Source organism: Leptonychotes weddellii, chromosome X, assembly GCF_054177405.1.
Source record: "Leptonychotes weddellii isolate Sample4059 chromosome X, ASM5417740v2, whole genome shotgun sequence".
NCBI lineage: Eukaryota > Metazoa > Chordata > Mammalia > Carnivora > Phocidae > Leptonychotes > Leptonychotes weddellii.
In genome coordinates, this window is record NC_138385.1 from 88,727,758 (window position 1) to 88,743,457 (window position 15,700).

Sequence of the window (15,700 nt, forward strand, 5' to 3'; positions counted from 1 at the left end):
GTGAGGCTTAGCCGTAGCGGTCTCAGCATTGCGACTTACGATCGGAAACTATTCCAGTGCCACCATAGACCGTATGCCGTTCACCACGGAATCGCAGACGGGCCCACTCGGACTCCATAGGCTTCTGGGGACCTTAAGGGTGCCCATCCATGGAGTCACAGAATCAGTCCGCTTGAGCAAGCCAGGTTGGACTGCACATTCACTCACACATTCACACTCCAGAAGTTATTACATTCCCTCCCTGGGAATCCCTACTTGTGAGACCTCTAAGAGGTCTCTGGGAGGTGACCAGGCTCCCCTTCCATCCCAGTGGGTGGGCCTGTCTGGGTCCTGGGGCCCATGGCCTTACCGGAATCCGACGTCGGGACCGGGTCCTCAGCTGCCAAGTCTCCTCGAGTCCAGCGGGAACAGCAGAGCGGGGCCGGCCCAAGGCGACCGGGGCGGGAGACTGCCGAAAATTAGGCAGAGCGCGCCTTCTCCGTTAGGATCCCTCCTTCCATCACCGCCCCGCCGTTGCCCCAAACCGGTGGCAACAATGGGCCAGCGCGGTTGGGTTTCCCGGTCAGGGAACGAAATGTTATGGAACCTGGACTGGATCGCCCGACAGAAGAACCAAGTGGCACTCGGAGATCTTGGAGGACAGGAGGTTTATTTAACGCCCGCGGGCTCAGAGGAGAGTGGTCTCCAAAGGCCTGAGCCCCGAGCACAAATAAAGGGGGCAATTTATACACTTCTACTTCCGCATACTGGGCACTTGGGGCGCATGCGCGAAGTGGGGCAGGGAGAAGAACCTGGAAGAGCCCCGGGGCAAGGACTGGGCCTCTCTTGCTGGCTCCATCGGCCATCTTAGGACACAGATTTTCCTTATCAGGGGAACTGGGGAGATATTATTAAAGCGGACAAACTTGCAACCAGAAGATGAATAAGTTCTGGGGAGTGAATGCACAGCATACTGACTGTAGTTATAGGCTTCAAAATTGCTAAGGGATTCGGTCTTAAATATTCTCACTACAAAAGAAAAATAATGATTAGGTGGCATGATAGAAGTATTAGCTAAGGCTACGGTGGTAATCATACTGCAGTATATAAATGTATCAGATCAACATGCTGTATGCCTTAAACTTAACATGTTATATATCAAGTATATCTCAACTTTTAAAAAATGTTCAAAAATGGGTAACAGCATCCATTCTGGAATTTACCTTAAAAAGAAACAAATAGAATCAAAATCTAGAGCCATGCTACTCCAAGTGTGGTCCCCCAAGCAGCAGCATTGGCCCCAATGACAGCCGGTTAGAAACACAGACTCTCAGGCCCCAGATCTACTGAATCAGAATCTGCATTTTGCCAAGATCCCCAGTAAGTTGGCCAAGTGCTGCTACAGAAAATCTCCTGGTGAGCTAATAAAGAACACAGAGTTTCAGGCTTGTTGAAGTGAGATGTCGCCTGGACCTTTGTATTTTTACCAAGTTCCTCAGGTGGCTCCAACACCAGCCAAAATATGAACAGGAGCACACAGCAGGCTGCACTGTTAATACCGTAGCCATGAGCCATGAGCCACATGCAGCTCTTGACAGTCACATTGTAATTACTTACAGTTGAACAGAATGAAAAAGTCAGTCACACGAGCCACAGTATTTCAGTGTTCAAGAGCCCCTCTACTCTATTGAGCAGTGCAGAAATTTCTGTTGGACATCACTGGCCTCATAGGTTTTCTCAATCTTGGCTACACGTTAGAACCACTGGCCATAGTTTGTTGTTGTTAGTAGTTTGTTTTAAAGTTAAATGCAGAATGCTTATTTTAGGCCTCATCCTACAGGCATTTTATCTTCATAGGAACCTGACCTAGCATTTTCTAGTAAGAACACCATTAGGAAAGTGATGACCTTGATCTTGATAAGACCTCACAGACACCCTGCTCAGATGATCGTGTGAGATATTGTCATTTAAGTTTGCTCAAGCCCAGGTTACCGTGCCAGGTTCTACATAGGTAACTTTGTGGATGTCATATTTCTTCATTTTCCCTTTTATTAACTGAAAAGATCACATAAAAGCACTAAGAAAACCTTACACGATTCCATACAACCATTACACTAGTTCTGTTTAGAGCCATTACCCACTATCCTTACATATCTGCCTACAGAATCTGATTTTTCACAGGCCACCCAGCCTGACTGTTCAATAGGTTTACAACAATTATAAAACTGTATCTCTCTAGATCAGCCCCCACCGCCAACCTGCGGACTACACAGAAACATCATCTCCAAATGCCTGACTTTCGGCTCCTGACGTTCTGGTTTGTCCCATACACATTTTCCCGCAAACGTAATGCACCTCCTTCAGCCGCTGCTCCTACAAGGACAGTGGAACCCCAGAGACCCAGGCTGCTATAGTGATGTCCTTTGCTGCTTCTGACTCATAGACATGCCTCCAGTTCATACTCGAACAATCTCCAAGAGTCACTCAACTAGGTTACTTTAACAGAGTGGTCCTTTATGGAGATTTGCATGGTGGGGCACTTAGACGTGCTGGATCTTCTTGTCCCAGCCCAAGCCCCTGAAAGATCGATTTGACATTGCACTACATGGAAACATCTTTCCTCCGATCAACCATTCCCTAACCAAGTGTGCATTTGGATTCTCCTTCCTTTGGGGGTTAGTAAGGAGTGGCCCCGATTCTCAGTGAAGCTCAGTGCTAGAGGTGGGAGAGGGCCAGTGGCCCTACATGGCTAGTCATTGTCCTTAGCAGGGCTGAGACTAGGGTAAGGCAGTGAGGCACTCCCTCTCTGGGCCATACCAGAACAGGTAAAATTTTGACACTGTGCTCACCATGGATTTTTTTGCCTTAATTCTGATTTTTTAAAATAGTACGCAAATTTTTTTTGTCTTGATTACTGAAGTGTGTTTGCCTGGCACTCTGTTAAATTTTGTGCAAGTGTCTCGCTTGCCTCACCATAGTCCCAACCCCTGATCCTCTCCATTGAGCTCCTCTGTCCCTCATTTGATAGAGCCTGGACAGGCCTACTGCTCATGGCATCACGTCATACTTGGTATAAATCCCACCTGGCAACCCCGTTTAGCCCCTGAGCTACACACAAATGATTGCTACCTCGTTGTAATCACAGTGTTCACCATTTGTTGTATTATGTTTAATTTCATAAATGATTGTTTCATAAATAATTTTCCTTGTTTCTAGGTTGCCTTAATTGCCTCTTTTAACAGCTGGAAGATAGTCTACTCGGCCAATGCACTATACTTAACTGTTCTATGATTGGGTATTCATTGCTCATTCATTAATGAGCCTTTAGGTCTGCAAAGAAGCAAAGTGTTGAGGTAGAGGCTTGAGTGAGACAGAAACCACGCTGCCAAATCAAGTCGGAGGCTTTTTTGATGCCGTTTTGGAGTTTGGAAGTTTGGGGACTCTTTTTGTTTGTTTGCTTTCTGGTGGGCTGCAAAGAGGAGAGGAGAGTTCAGCAAAAGCTGGCGCCCAAGTCGGCAGACCCAGGGGAAGGGCATCGGAAGGAGATGTATGTTGAGAACCGAAGGTATCGACTATACGGAGCCACAGTGGAGACCGCGCTGTTACCGGCACATCTCAGTAACGGTCTACCACGGGGCGCGTGCATACAAAGGAAGCCACTAAGCAGATAAATTCCATCTGACAAAGGCAAAGACGGGATTTATGTCAGATAAAGAGGAGGGAGAAGAAAAAAAAGCAGACCTTTGTAAATGGTGACGTTTGCTTTCTTTCCCCTAGCATCGCTTCCCAGGCTGATCAGCTGGCAAGGAGCGGAGAGGCCAGAGGAGGTGCCTACTGACAGAAGACCAGGAAGAACGCACCTGTGGTCAAGACCCAGTTGCTTCAGGTCTCCTGCTGCCCCTCGGAAGAACCCAGTCCGGGACCCGTGGGGCACTGCAGGAAGGAGTGGGGAGGGGTTGTTGCCGGATTTAGGCAAGTGTTAAGGGATTCTAAGGAGAGTTTAAGGAAGTGGGGACATGTTCCGAATTCCATGTTGTCAAGAGGCAGAAGCAATACAATAACTGGGCGACCTCATTTTTATTCGAGAGGTGGGAAAATTAAGAAAGGGCTAGAATTGTCACTGGGAAAGGAGCGGCAGTGAGTCTCATTAGTCAGAAGTGGGGGATTGTTAATAATTTTCCTGGTCTCGGGGCGCCTGGGTGGCTCGGTTGGTTAAGCGACTGCCTTCGGCTCAGGTCATGATCCCAGGGTCCTGGGATCGAGTCCCACATCGGGTTCCCGGCTCGGCGGGGAGCCTGCTTCTCCCTCTGACCCTCTCCTCTCTCATGCTGTTTCTCTCTCACTTGCTCTCCAATAAATAAATAAATAAAATCTTAAAAAAAAAAATAATTTTCCTGGTCTCTGTCTAGTTCCCAAAGTGCTCACAGCGACCTTCCCTGGACATTACTTCCCGTGAGTGCTATTTTGCTTCACTTGGGACTATCATGGCCAAGTCGCCATCAGGGCTGTTTGTCACTCTCTCAGTCCCTCCTTTTGGCCAAGGGCAGACTAGGTCAGCCTCCAGGATGTTAATCTCTAGAGTCCAGGTCCACACAAGTTCAGACATTCTGCCCTTGAACAGCAGGATCAATCACCAAGGGAATAATTTTAGTCATTCACAGACGTACCAGGAGACCCTGGGGGTCTACTCGGACATGTTTGGGACAGGCTGCTTCTGCTCTGGGGCTGCCAATGTCTTTGGATGGCACGCACATTTCAGTTATGCCCTCGCTCTCCTCCGGTTTTTCTGAACAGATGCAAATGCTGAGTCTTAGCTTCAGTTCCCTCCAAATGCAGACCCCTTGGTGACAGCACGTACACAGGCAATTCACTGTGGAAAGTCATCCCTTTCAGCAAGGGTGGCTCCCACGCATCGGGGCCCACCTGAGGGCCTGTAGAAGATCCACCTCAGAATGGTCCACCTGAGATCCAGAAGAGGGGAGTCTTTTTTTTTTTTTTATTCATGAGAGACAGAGAGAGAGAGAGGCAGAGGGAGAAGCAGGCTCCCAAGGAGCAGGGAGCCCGATGCGGGACCCGATCCCAGGACGCTGGGATCATGACCTGAGCCGAAGGCAGACGCCCAACCATCTGAGCCACCCAGGCGCCCAGAAGAGGGGAGTCTTGACCCACCAGCCCATCCTCACGGCCAAGGGTCCCCCATGAGCCCCTCCCCCTTCCAAAGTGACTGGGCGGCTCCCATCGGGGTCCCTGCCTGGCAGATGTGAAACATTTGCTTGATATGCCGGAGATGAATGGATAAATGAAAAAAAAAAAATTCCAGCATTTTGCCCCTAAGAGTTTTCAAAGATTTCTGTGGTCCCCACATTAGTAGGATCAAGTCCCAAAGAGGCTGTCTCATATTGATATGTTGAGAAACCTAACACCCAACCAGGTTGCCTAGCTTTACCTAGAGGATGCCCATGGCCTCCTAGAGCTTCTTTGAGTAATTAGCCAGAGTTCTGCCTGGCTCTGCCAGGCCCCAGAACCTTTTGTACTTGTGGGTGAAGGCCCTCAGTAAGCGCATGTCCCTACGGACCAGATGCACTCTGGGCCCAGTAATGAGAAAAGGAATAAAAGAGAGAAGGAAGACAGATTAGCTCTAGCCTGCCCCATACCATCACATTGGCTGCACACCTTCTTGGGAAACTATCTGGACAACGTAAAATTTCCCCCACCATCCGAGAAAGTCCAGCGTTCCTCTGAAACCTTTTGTAAGCCGAAATGGTATAAATCGAGGAAGCAATTATCATTGATTTATATGGAAATCTTTTTGAACAGTCTCAGACTCCAACAATAACCTCTTAGGCTTTTCTGATACCTCAAGACACATCTTGTTGATGGATGCACAAAATAAATCGAGATAAAGTGTGGAAGCTCACAGACCCAGTTCCAACCTCTGGCGGCTTGATGCTGACCTGCTGAGTGTAGTTTCGGGGAAGGAGCTTGGCGGGGCCGCTCCTGCTGCCCGGGGTGCGAGCTGCCTCTTTCGGGCTCGCTGCGGCGCAAATGCTGAACCCTATTTGCACTTTTCACCTTTTATCCATAAAAGCAAAAATCCTCTTCAGACTTCTTTCGGTTAGGGAAAACAGGTACTAATGTAGGTCTTTCACAAAAATGAAGTGTCATAAGATGAACTTTTGAAAAGCGGGGGATACCCGTGCCTCTATTTTTAGCGGTATAACTCCAGCAAAACTCTGCACTGAAGGGTAAGCATTCAGCCTGTTAAGACTGGCCAGAACTGAAAAGGACCCCAAAATGTAATGATTGAAACTGGTAATGTACATAAAGAGCTAGACCAGTTCGTCTCATTCAAAATCCTATCTCTTTGCGAGCAATTTTCTTCCACTTCAAAATCTCTCATTATATACCCTTTCATTCAAAATGTTAATTCTCCCTCCTCTTGTAATTTAACCATCTACTAATCATTTCTGGGATGGAAACACATATTCCTAAGTGAAACGCTTGTGAAGGGCTGAATTAAGCAGGCAGCAGATTTGTTTCTCTAATTTCTTGTCTAATGGTTAATAGAATTGCCAAGGAAGAACTTTTTCAAAGTCTTAAACAATTCATGATAATGTTTTTGTGCAAACTAAACTTTTTGGGGCCAGACAGAGGCTTATAGCCCAGTGAAGTGGGGAAAAGACCAAAGTAATAACAACACGTTGCCCCAAAATGATATTTGCAAAGCTGATTAACAGTCGACAAAAATACAGTGCAACTCTTTCCAAATAAAAGGAAAGCTATGAGATATGGATTCTAGCCTTGGGTCTTCTGGTTACTAGCTAAGGGACCTTGGGCACGGGTCTGCATCTCCCACCAAATTTCTGAATCCATTTATAAGAAAAACGATTGAAATTGGATGATGAACCCCAAAGAAGACAATAGCAAGGAAGTTTTATGTAAAGAAGAGACTATCAATGTGATGGGCTGGGGAAGAAGTCAGACATTCTCTCTGATTTTCTCTACCATCACCTCTAGCCAGTCCACCCCACTGCTCAAGCGAGTCTCTAACCAGAGTAATTTATGGTCTCCTTTAACAAAACAACGTCTCAAGGGTGTCGGCCGTGAGCAAGACCAGCTAAGACTTTCCTGTGTTTGAAATTGAGAGATAAGCAATTGGCTCCAAACTGGATTTCATTTATAAACGTAAAACTGAATCTACATTTGGTCAACAGTTCCTGCTGAACCCGAATATCATCCTTTACCACTCTCAAGAAGAAACTTTAAAGATCTGAGCATTTTGAGAGCCTCCACTCCCTGTCTTCACAAAATAAAAAATTTCCCAGACTATCAGATGCAGGGTGTGGTAAATTCCATATAAAGGGCCCAATTCTTCACCCCTCCCCGGATCCATACCCTTTGCCATGTAATTCTGTAGAGCCCTCCTGCTATAGAGCCCAGCCGGGTACGGAGCCTGGGTTTGTGGGGACCGGTGCAAAACAAAAATGCAAGACCCCTTGTTCGAAAGGCAGCAAATGAGGGCTATTACAGCCGCTCAAATATAGAGCCTTTTCCTTTCTTCCACAGTATGTCTTTCTTTCTTTCTCTCTCAACATGTCATGGTGTTATTTGCTATTTAATGTCATTCTAAATAAAGAAAAATTTTAAATTATTAGCATGAATTTTACAGTTCATCTTTATATTTTGCAAGAAGTGACACTTGAGGCTGGGACAACCATGCAAAGTGCATGAGACAGGGACCCTTGTGCAAGCATAAATATGCTGTGTCTCCCCCGGCCTGAGGAGTTTTAGAGTATGGACACAGTGGCATATTTACCTTTGAACTCCCAGAACTGGGCACGGTGCCTGCTACATAGTAAGCAATAAATATATATTTAAGGAAGAAAGAGAAGGAAGAAGAAAATAAGTTTGAAAATCAGTTTTGCTTGGGAGTATGGGAAGAAACTGGCACGCTCACATATCACTGGTGAGACTGTAAAATGGTGCACCCACTTTGGAAAACCATCTGGCAGGTCCTCAAAAAGTTAAACATAAAGTTCCTGTAGGACCCAGCAGTCCCACTCCTAGGTACATACCCCAGAGAACTGAAAGCATGTGTTCACACAAAAATTTGTACATGAATGTTCATAGCAGCATTATTCCGAATAGCCCAAAAGTGAACACGATTCAAACGTCCATCAACCAGTGAACAGATAAACAAAATGTGGTCTATCCATACAATGGAATATCCAGCCATAAAAAAGAAGGAAGCATTGACACCTGCTACAACATGGATGGCCCCTGAAGGCACCACACTAAGTGAAAGAAGCCAGTCACATATCGCATGATTTCATTGGCATGAAATGTCCAGAATAGCTGAATCCATCCAGACAGAAAGCAGATTGGTGGTTGGGGGGAGGGGGTGGCTGGGCAGAGGGGGGAATGGGGAGGGACTGTTAAGGGGTAGAGAATTCCTTTTTAGGGTGAGGAAAGGGTTTTGGAATGAGATAGTGATGCCGGTTGCACAACTTTGTGACTATACTAAAAACCACCACATTTTACAAATCGTATGGTATATGAACTATATCTCAAATCTAAAAACACACTTCTGCTTGGGTCCATTTCTTACTAGTGGTGTGACCTTTGAAAAGTTATGTAACCTCTCTGAACTTCAGTCTCCTCAACTATAAAGTGGGAAAAAAATAATACTTAACACAGAATTGTTGGTGGAGAGGTAGCTAGCGATTAAATGTACAGCAGTTTGCACCAGTGTTTAGGGCCTCGGCCCTTACCCGCTGCCCTCAGTGTCAGGGAGGGTCTCTGGCGGGCTTCAGGGCAAAGGGATACAATGAACTCCCTCACTCACCCTCTTTCCCCGGGGGAGTAGAATTTGAGGGAACATTTAGCCAGGGAGTGGAGTGGTGGAAGTTCTCTCCCTTGTCCTGTAAGTGGATTCTCTCCCCCTCTTCTCACTCCTTCTTGGGAGGGGATCTGCCTTCAAGGGAGCAGATGAGACCCCAGGGGAAAAAAGCTAGGACAGGGGCGCCTGGGTGGCTCAGTCGGTTAAGCAGCTGCCTTCGGCTCCAGTCGTGATCCCAGAGTCCTGGGATCGAGCCCCCGCATCAGGCTCCCTGCTCAGCCGGGAGCCTGCTTCTCCCTCTGCCTCCGCCTGCCGCTCTGCCTACTTGTGCTTTCTCTCTCTGTCAAATAAATAAATAAAATCTTAAAAAAAAAAAAAAAAAAAAAAGCTAGGACAATGCCTCCCCAAGCTTGGCTGGTCTCTAGGCTGTGAGGGGCAGAGTAACAGGGCTTTGGGGGATTTCTGCTTGGTCCAGCCACTCTCAGCACCTCAGTGTGAAATAGTGTGAACAGTGATTTCTTGCTGGACCCAGACACTCAGCAGGAATACAGTTTCAGGGAGGAGAAGGAAGCCCCAGTATCTGGCACCGCCAGGGCCAAACAGACCCATGCGGGACTCCAGGAAGCAAGGCGATACCTGCTCAAACAGAATGATCTTGAATTGTATTTGCTCAAAATAATTTAGTGACGGTGGGTGGTATCGATCAGGAGTGTTTTCATATTTCCACCAGAGGGCGCTGTCTGCCTCCTTGGTGGCCACAGCAGCGTTCTATAGGAAAGAGATGGGGAATTAACTGGTACCATATGACCAATTTTTACAGTAAAGTTTTCAGTTAGCAATAATCGCGCCTCGGATAAACCTCATTGGCTACGATGCTGCCACTGCGCAAAGCTTACAGTAAAGTTTTAACACGACGGAAGTGACTCCCCAGTCTACACTTCTAATCCTAAACTTCCCTCCAAACACCGGTCCTACATTTTCCGCTTCCCGCTTCCTATTTCCACCTGGATGTCCTGCTCACTGTGCCCCAAACGGAGCTCATCATCTTCTCTCCCAAATTGAGCTTCTTATCTCGGTGTGTGGACCTACGACAGCTAATTCTATTCTGCAGAATGTGAAAGGCAAAGGGATCCCTGGCTGAAACCTGCTCACACTGTGCTTGCCGCGTCAGGCCCTCAGGAGAAAGCAGCATCTTTTTCTGCTCCGCACGGAGGCACGTCACTTGTCTCTTGTACTCAGCTGGGCCATGTGCATGGAGGCGCTTTTCTCTAGTCCGCATCTGCCACCATCTCTGAATGTCAAAATCGTATTTTCATCCCTGAAGATCCATCACAATTGCTGCCATGCCATAAAACCTTTTCTGAGCTGCTTCCTCTCCTGCACTCCCACACCCTTAGGCCAACACCTTTCCATCCAAATTTTCAAAGCACCTTACTATACTCGAATTGTGGCATTTCCCCCTTTCTGCCTGGTCGTCAGCTATATTTTTTATTGTGGTAAAAAAACGCTTAACATTAAATCTGCCGGGACGCCTGGGTGGCTCGGTCGGTTAAGCGGCTGCCTTCGGCTCGGGTCATGATCCCAGGGTCCTGGGATCGAGTCCCGCATCGGGCTCCTTGCTCAGCAGGGAACCTGCTTCTCCCTCTCTCTCCCTCTCCTTGTGCTCTCTCTGTCAAATAAATAAAATCTTTAAAAAAAAAAAAAAACAAAAAAGCATTAAATCTGCCATCATAACCATTTTAAGAGTGCAGTTCAGTAGTGTTAAGTGTATTCACATCATTGTGCAATAGATCTCTAGAACTTTTTCATCCTGCAATACTGAAACTTTATAGACATTAACCACCAATTCTTCCCACCCCTGGTAACCACCTTTTTCCTTTCTGTTTCTATGATTTTGACCACTTCAGATACTTCATGTAAGTGGAATCGTCCCGTATTTGTCCCCCTGCAACTGGCTTCTTTCGCGTAGTATAATGTCCTCTAGGCTCATCCATGTTGTACTATGTGACTGAATTTCCTTCTTTTTAATTAATTTTCATATCCCATTATATGTATAGGTCACATTTTCTTTATCCATTCATCTGTCCATGGACATTTGAGTGGATGGTTTCCCCCTCTTTGCTGCTGTGAATAATGTTGTGACGAACAATGGGTGTGCAAACAGCACTTCAAGATCCTGCTTTGAATTCTTTTGGAGAGGAACCCGGAAGTGGGATTGCTGGATCATAGGGTAGATTTACTTTCAATATTTGAGGACCCTCCATACTGCTCTCCACAGTGGCCGCACCAGTGTGCATGCCCACCCACGGTGCAGGAGGGTTCCAACTTCTCTGCATCCTCATCAACACCTGCTGTTTTCCCTTGTTCTGTCCATCGTGGCACCTAGCTATTTCAGTACGCGTGGCTGTATTCGTTTCCTGGGGATGCTGTAACAAATAACCACAACCCGAGTGGCTTAAAACAACAGCAATGTATTCTCTTGTAGTTCTGGAGTCCAGAAGTCCCAAATCAAGATGTGGGCAGGGCTGGCTCCCCCTAAAGTCTCGGAGGGAGAATCCGTTCCCTGCTGCTGTCTCAGCCTCTGGTGGCCGCCGACCGCACTTGGCACTCGGCACTCCTTGGCTTGGAGCCGCAGGAGTTCAGTCTCTCTCCACCTCCATCTTCACGTAGCCGTCTTTTCTCTATGTCTTCTCCTTTTCTGTCCCTTATAGACACGGTCCCTGGATTTAGGATCCATCCTAATGCAGCAGGAGGCACAATTCAACCCCCTACAGTTGTCATTACTACACTAAGCTCCTCAAGATCAGGATCTATGTCTTGTGCATATTTGTTTACACCCACCCAAGTGTCTAGCATTGTGCCTTAAACACAGAAAGCTTATAGAGTTCACAGGTAGGTGGCCTGGTGGGTGGTCAGACGATGGATATTGTCTCACCTGTTGGATGGCCACCTAATGCGGTCAGAGTTGGGAGGTGTGCATCAGGGATTCACGCACCCCACAGAAACTCGATAATCTTTCCAGGTATGACTTTTAAAATACAGTGCAGAGAACTCACTGAAAAACCACACGTGGCTTCATAGCCACATAGCTTAAATGAAAAACTCCCAATTCTTGCAAATATATCCCAGATGAAGCCTGGCTGGCCTTGGGAGATGAAGGTAAACTTGGCCAAAACCCCAAGTTTCACAATGAGAGTCCCCAGCCCTCCCCCTGAGTCCTGGAAATCCTCAACTCCCTCCTTCACGGTTCTGACTTGTTGTTCCTGTGTGAGTTCTTGACTCCTTTCCTTGCCAAAGGTCAGATGCTTTGCCAGAAGCTGTGTGAGATCCCCAACCACCTCCCCGACACAAGCGGTTTGGGTGTTTGGAACTTCGCTCGAGGTTTGGGGGTTACACAGCGCACCCCCAGTCTTTGGCCAGCTTGCTCATTTTACTTTCCCCTCGTTCTACTTTGCTCTGTCCTTTCCCTCTCTGGTTCAAAACACAAACTCCTTTCCTGTCTCATCCAGAAAGTTTTGCTCACACTTCCTCCCCCTGACATCTCAGCTTCTACTCTAAACAGGCTGATTTTTTTAAATTTAAGGAAGGCAAGTAGGCAGAAAATAAAAGAGAGTGGGGAGGAGGAGGGAGGGAGGACCTGGAACCTTCTAAGAGGAAATCTCATACCAGCTATTAAAATAATATTATTTTATTTTCTTGTACTTTATAAATATTAATAACAAGTAAAAGTTGGAAGTTCTTTGAGTAGGGAGAGAAATGTAACAACAGCCTTTGGTCCACTTGCTGTAGACTTCCCCCAAACCTTGGCCTTCTTGCCAGAGTGAAGCAATCCTCTTCTCAAGTTTACATTTAATTATAATTGCAACTGTCATGATGATTAAGCCTCTCCCTTTGTCATTGTCTTTTCTTGGCATCATTTCTTTGGCTCAGCTTCCGAGCTATAGACGGTATGAATCACAGCGTATCTGTGCTTTTTAACTGTGGCGAAACCATAGGCAGCTTTTTGTTTATTCCCAGAATCTGTTCCAAAACAGCTGTTAAATGTTCATCCTTGCTTTTGTAATCTTATTTCAGAGAATTGTAACAGCAGCATCTTCTGTTTTTAATTCTCCTGAAGAAAGAAAAAAAGAACTCCCCGAGCTGGTGTGCTGTGCGTAGGTGCTAGTTAATGCCTTATTTCCTCTCATGTCCTTAATCAGGAAATTTCATAGTTCAGCAGGGGAAAGTTCCCAGGAATGTGGCTCTGACCTCAACCAAGCTGTTGAAACACTCGACCACGAAAACAGCTTGCTCTGCAAGCCTCTGAGCGGTCCAAACTCAGGGCGACCAGAAGCTTCCATTTGACAAAGTCGTGAGGAAAGTTTGTACATTTTTCATGGTTAGTGATGGCTCCATCTCTAGTAGAATCAATCAGCTGAGAAGTAATACACGAAGTCATAAATCAACTGGTAGTCTGGACACAAATTGGCTGGTTGTTTTACTTTAGGGAGATTTCCTTCTGAAAAGCTGCGGCGGAATGATGGACACAATACCACATGGTATGAACAAGCACTCAGAAAAATCAAGACGATTTGTGCCTTATCTGGGTGCAAGATATTGCTTAGTTTAGAATCATTGCTTGAAGGCTAACAGCTTACGGCCATTTTTTAAATGTCATGAGCCATGTTTAAATTGTGTTTTACCAATGGTTTTCACACCAGAGCTATACCTTGAAATAACCTGAGAAGAGTTTTAAACTGTATACTGGTAACTGTTCCCTACCCCCAAAGATTCTGAATCACTGGTCTTGAGTGAACCTTGGACATTGGTCTTTTTAAACTTATCTCCAGAAGATTCTCGTGTGCAGCCAGGATTAGAGCCGCTGCTTTCTGAAAATCACAACTGCAAGCAAACTTTGAAACCTGTATGTTGTGTATCAGGCACACACACTGCAACCGTGCACACTGCAGTAAGTCAACTGGTTTTACACTTGCCTGTGGTGTTTTTGCTTTATTTATTATTATTACTAGTTTCAGAGGTAAAGTTCAGTGATTCGTTGCATAGAACACCCAGTGCTCATCACTTCACGTGCCCTCCTTAATGCCCGTCACCCAGTTACCCCATCCCCCCCCCACCTCCCTTCCAGGGACCCTCAGTTTGTTTCCTGGAGTTAAGAGTCTCTTAGGGTTTGGGCGCCTGGGTGGCTCAGTAGGTTAAACCATCTGCCTTCGGCTCGGGTCATGGTCCCAGGGTCCTGGGATGGAGTCCAGCATCGGGCTCCCCGCTCAGCGGGGAGCCTGCTTCTCCCTCTGCCTGCCGCTCCCCCCTGCTCGTGCTCTCTCTCGCTCTCTCAAACAAATAAATAAAATCTTTAAAAAAAAGAGTCTCTTATGGTTTGTCTCCTTCTCTGATTTCGTCTTATTTTTCCTTCCCTTCCCCTATGATCCTCTGTTTAGTTTCTTAAATTCCACATAAGAGTGAAATCATTTAATTGTCTTTCTCTGATTGACATATTTTGCTTAGCATAATACCCTCTAGTTCCAGCCACCTCTTTGCAAATGGTAAGATTTCATTTTTTTTTTTATACTTGCCTGTCTTTTAAATAGAATTTGTTATTCTATCAGAGATAACTTAGTCCATGACAAATAATCTTTGGCAAGCCTCACATTCACTTCTGTGTGACTTCGTGTGTCTGTGTGTGTGTCTCTCTCTCTGCCCCCCGCCTCCGCATCCCCCACCCGGAGATGCAAACCTAATTTTCAGTCCACACCATGTTTTAGTGACTGAAAACCCCCCAGGCAGTTCAGACTGCCCTGGTGGACTGGCTTCTGGAACACATACATTATCCCCTGTTTGAGTGAGTATGATTCTCTTTCCCTCCTCAACCTCAGCAGGGGGAAAACACCAAAATGTGAGCCCTTGCAAACAACAACAACAACAACAACAACAACTCTTAATAACCCAGTTTTCCAGACTCGTCCTTGTCCAGTGTCCTCCATTTCAGGAAATGGCCCCTCAAATCCACTCTTACTAAACCAGTAACTTGAACGCAACCTTGATTCTTTGCTTCCCATCATCCCTCACATCTAATCCCTTGCACTCGCCCTCACGTTTAATCAACTCAGCGTCGGGGACAGAACTCACATTCACCAGCTTCTCACCACGCCCACGTCACTGCGTTCTCGCCACGCCCACCGCCTTCTCGCCACGCCCACAGCTACCTGCCCCCTCTAAGCCAGGATCACAGTCCCAGCTCCATGCTGCATCGCCTCCCAACTGCTTTAGCCTCCCTCTCTGCTTTCACCCGTTCAAGCCATTCCACACCCAGCAGCCAGAGTAATGTTTTCATATGGTGGTTTATAAGCTACTTTTCTGCTGAAAGCCTTTCAGTAGCTGCTCATTTCAAGTGGAGTAAAATCCAAACTCCTCACCATCACCATGGGACCAGGCTGCAGCTACTGTATCCCAGCCGTGAGCTGTGTCCCTCTCCTTCTCCTCATCAGGATCCAGTTACACTGGTTGCTACCATTCCTGGAGCATGACAGGTTCTGCCCTGCTCTGGGCTTTCTCCTGTGCCTCCACTGGCTGGCTCCCTTAACCTGTCAGTCACCCTCTAAGTCTCCCTCTTCAGAAAGGCCTTCCCTGACGATTTTATCTCTGTCATAGCATCTGTGTATTTCCTTTCTCGTAATTATTTACCCGTTTGTTTGTCTTCTCTCTTCCCCCACTAGAATTGAAGCTCCATGACAAAAAGCACTTTCTCTGATTCACCGGTGTGTTCCCAGCCCCTAATAGGGGACCTGGCACACACTAGGAACACTTCAGGTATTTGTGGAATCATCAAACGAACGACTGGAAAGAGGAGCAGAGGAAGCGACTGGGTAATACATATCAGAGGCAATG

The 15,700-nt window shown here is 46.6% G+C and overlaps 1 pseudogene; it reads right to left on the bottom strand.

Moving 5' to 3' along the window:
• Positions 1–9,628: 9,628 nt before the first annotated feature.
• On the bottom strand, positions 9,629–9,711 carry LOC115944071 (U4 spliceosomal RNA; annotated as a pseudogene).
• Between the last annotated feature and the right edge of the window lie 5,989 nt (positions 9,712–15,700).